Below are 4,521 nucleotides of genomic sequence, written 5' to 3' on the forward strand. Positions count from 1 at the left end.
ACGTCCTACTCATTAAACCACCACCATCCTGTTTATGTTTCTGTGTGTGTGTGTGTTTGTGTATTTACCTTTTGCTTTTGTTCATCTCCACCAACTAAGCCCCAAATACATCCACCATTTACTACGATGCTGTTTATGAGGAAGTAACAGCAGGTCGGCAGGAGAGAAGGACCACAGACCTTCACTGAGCTACTACTGATCAACAGACCTCCTTATGATCCACTGCTCAGATCAACAGATCACATTCTTACAGATCTGACAAAAAAAAAAAAAAAAGCAGACCATGTTCTCATCTACAAACTCCATCAACAGACCATCTTCTGAACTCATCACATAAACAGTGTTAAAGATAATAGCCTACACACTTGGTGAATGGTGCACCTTTTGAAACCTGATTCATAAAAAATGTCTAACCTATGCACTGCTGAACAGACTGGCTACTTACGTACAACCTGATTAACAACCCGATTTCTGACCTCATCACCTGATCAACTAATCACCTACTGACCTCAGTAGACCACCTTCTGACCTACCCCTTGCTCAGCGGACATTCGGAAGCTTTAGAGTCCAATATTTTATTTTTATATGTAAACCTGCAACTAAATCAGCGAGGATTTACCCCTACTGTATGAGCCTTGAGTGTGTTTAGTGGGAAAAGAGGGAAAAGTTGCATTTTCACTTTGTATTTTTTTTAAATATTGTCAAAAATAGCCTCATCTTTTTTTTTAAATGGGCCCCCACAATAAAACATTTACTTTTAAAGACTCCCTGTGATTTTACATTTTTCTTCACTCACTACCCTCAACTCTAACCTAATATTGCAAATAAAATGTCAATTGATTATTTAAATACCCATTATTTTGGTGCATTGTGTTGAAGGAGACTATCTTGAGTCACTGGTTTAAAATGACATAATATATAACAAATCCAGACGAAATAGCAGGATACTGTCAGAGAGGCCAAGTTTTTCAAACATAGATATCACACTCTCTGTCTACGTGGGGCTAAGCGTCTATGGCAGTGAGTAACTCACCTATGGCAAATGCTATGAATGTGTGTCCACTGTGGGGTCACTTTAAAGCAGCTCACTGTTCTGAAATTAAGGATTGTCTACACACATTTCCACAGTAGTTCATCACTGCAGTCCTACTCTGAGCTGGTTTACTCCAGGATGGGCTTAGACCACTCTTCTGAATGTGTGACATAGTTAAAATGTAATGGAAACTAAGAAAGAGGATGTAGCAAGTGTTCACAGGAAAGACACAGACACGTCACTTTAAATGGTGTGTGGAAATTACAGAGAAAGTGTTTCTGAGAGAGAGAGAGAGAGAGAGAGAGAGAGACAGAGAGAGAGAGGGGTGGGCTCTTCTGAACAGGTTTCCTGTTTGCTGTGTTCTCATTAGTGAGCAGTGAAGCAGTGATGTTCAGTGAAGCGGTGATGTTGATTTTTTTTAGTTTAGAGTGAATTTAGACTGAAGCAGAAACCTGTAGGAATTCAGCACAGTATATATGTATTTTTAATTATAGAACTGTATGTGTGCTATGTATACACACACTTGCATTAGTTAAGAGTTCATCCAGGGAGGAGTTGTGGCTGTAGTCAGTGTGTTCTGGAGCTCAGGATGCAGTAACAGTGTCGTCTTTCTCCACATTGTTGTAGCTGTGGTCTACAGCACCAAGAGAACAAAGGTATGTCCGACATCATTAAACCACCACTATCATGTTTGTGTGTGTGTGTGAGTTTAGCTTTTTATCCAACACCACATTGTGCTCTGGGTCAGTTAAAAGGACTTTTAATTAAGGATTAATTTATGTTACTGTTAGTTGCTGATATTATTTAAATGTGACGATCAGATCAAATAGACAAAAATCAACCACACACTCATCACAGCCCCCCAGTCCACTTCCTGACAGAGCCCCCAGGCTAAAGGATTAGCATTAGCATTGCTAACGGTGCTGCAGAGTGGAGGTGTGTGTACAGAGGGGTGATGAGGTGATAACTCAGTGCTCTGTGGTGTGTTGTGGTCAGTTTGCTGATGGTCAGAGAGAGCACTGTCTTGGGCCTCTGCTTCCTCTCTGTTGTCACGGTGATGAGGCACAGTTGTGGTTAAGAGAGATGGGGTCTGTTTCTGTCAATTGAGTCTCAAGTGAGGGCAGACACATTTAAACATAGTGTTAGCTTACAATGCTGACATTAGGGACATGTGTGCAACTTTTTCTGAAATATTCTGACCCATGGCTAATCCTGTGAATATCTGTGTCCACTATGGGGTAACCTTTAAGCAGCTAAATGCTGTAGTTATAACTAAATATGTGACACTGTGGAGGATGTGACGAAAGAGAAGAAAGACAATGCAGCAAGTGTTTGCATGCAATCCAACCCCAACACTATATTTGGTATGTGAAAGTGACGGAGAGACGGAGGGATGAGCTAATCAGAACTCTCTCAGTTCCTCTTTACTGTGCTCTCATTGGGGAACAGTGAACAGACCAGTGTACTTCTGTCGAGAGTTACAGAGCTCCAGGCTTGAGTCTAATTTAGTTTATTTTAGTTTGGTGTAGTTTAGTTTAGTTTAGTGTAGTGTAGTGTAGTGTAGTGTACTGTAGTTTAGTTTAGTTTAGCTTAGTTTAGTTTAGTTTAGTGTAGTGTAGTGTAGTGTAGTGTAGACTGGGTGAGGTCGAGTGTACACTTGAGGACAGAGCTGCACAGCTACAGTAGTAGAGTAGTATCAGGGTGGAGTTGTGGCTGTAACTGCTGTAGTGTTGTTGTGGCTGTGTGTAGTGAGTGTGTTCTGGATCTCAGTAAGAATGCAGGTGTGTGTTTATCTGCTGTTGGTGCTCCATGTGGCTGAAGGTAAGTTCATTCTCTCTCCTACTGTAGATCCTCCAACACACAACACCACCATTTAAAGCTCACTTCAGAATTATGTTGCAGTCTCACTGTAGATTTGAGAGTTTAAGGGTTGAAACTGAACAGTGCGAATTGCTGCTTTCAAACATTTTTCAAGAGGAAATAGTATGCAACACCACCTTGTGTGTGCAATACCAGAACTGTGCTGTGTGTTTGTGTGTGTGTGTGTCTGGGTGTGTGTGTGTGTGTGTGTGTGTGTGTGTGTGTGTGTGTGTGAAAGAGAGAGAGAGAGAGAGAGAGAGAGAGAGAGAGAGAGAGAGAGAGAGAGAGAGAGAGAGAGAGAGAGAGAGGGAGAGAGAGAACACAGTTCCTCTCTGACGTTGTGGAAGAGTCCAGTAAAGTGCTCAGGCTTTAGTTTAGTGCTGATATTGTGGGGAATGTTGTGGAGTTGAGGACACTGGTGTGTGTTGGTGTTCAGTTGTGTAGTTTGTGAGGAGGTGGATCTTCAGGAGTGTTGTTGTTGCTGTGTGTAGTGACGGTGTTGTAGATCTCAGACACAATGCAGCTGTGTTTTTATCTTCTGCTTGTCCTCCATGTGGCTGAAGGTAAGTTCATCTCTTCTCCTACTGTCCACTGTCCACCACAGTCCAGTTAGAGCTTCAGATTCTGCTGAAGAGACGCTAGAATGGAACTGAAATGGGCTCCTTAACTTGTAGCAGTGGTGGGAGGCTTATTTGGTGAAGCATGTGACCAGGACATGAATTATTAGTAACTGAAGAGCTTCCTGGAGTCTTCGTGGTTCTGTATGGAACCTCCACTCAAGCTGAGGTGATTTTCTCCCATTATTGTGATAGAGTCAGAACAGCGTTCTCTCCAGAACACTCTCAGTAACAGATACCACACTGTAACTGGGGTGATCCCCCTCACATCACTGGGGTTGTCCCCTTAAGCACAGGTCTTCAGTAACTTCAGTTAGAAACATGAGAGTAGGATATTCCAGTAGACCAAGACCACTGTTGTTCCTTTGATGGTACATTTCCATTGTTTTTACTTGTTGAACAGAAATGTACCTGTACAATCCTCTCTGTTCCTGACTGTGGTTAAAGTGAGGAACAGTAGATTGGAGTCTGGACTGGTCAGTGATCTCTTTTTATTAAGACGTCTTTAAAGTAACGCTCTGTTTGTGATGAAGCGAGTGTTGTGCAGGTGATGACACATTGTTGTGAGAACGTCAAGCTTCATTTTGAAGAACTTCCACATGTTCAGAGGTGTTTAAAGATGAAGAACATTCACTGCTGTGTTTCTGCAGGATGCACACTGGAAAACCAAGAGAAGATAAAATACATTACTGCATACACTGGAGAGTCAGTACTGCTGCCCTGTTACTGCACTGACACCAGCTCTACACCTGAGACATTCACCTGGAAGACACTCAATACTTGGGAAGTGATATCTAATGAGAGCGGTCAGTACAGAGACAGAGTCCAGCTGTTTAACTCTCACTCTCCAGGAAATTTCTCTCTGCTCATATCACACCTGACTGAAGAGGATGGAGGATGGTACAGATGTAACGTTGTAGGAAGTGGATTCACAGACATCAGTCTCACTGTTAAAGGTAAACCCTCTCTGATCAATATCCATAATGTAATGATGATGTCAGAACTACATTT

The sequence above is a fragment of the Hoplias malabaricus genome, chromosome 7 (assembly GCF_029633855.1).
Source record: "Hoplias malabaricus isolate fHopMal1 chromosome 7, fHopMal1.hap1, whole genome shotgun sequence".
Taxonomy (NCBI): Eukaryota; Metazoa; Chordata; class Actinopteri; order Characiformes; family Erythrinidae; genus Hoplias; species Hoplias malabaricus.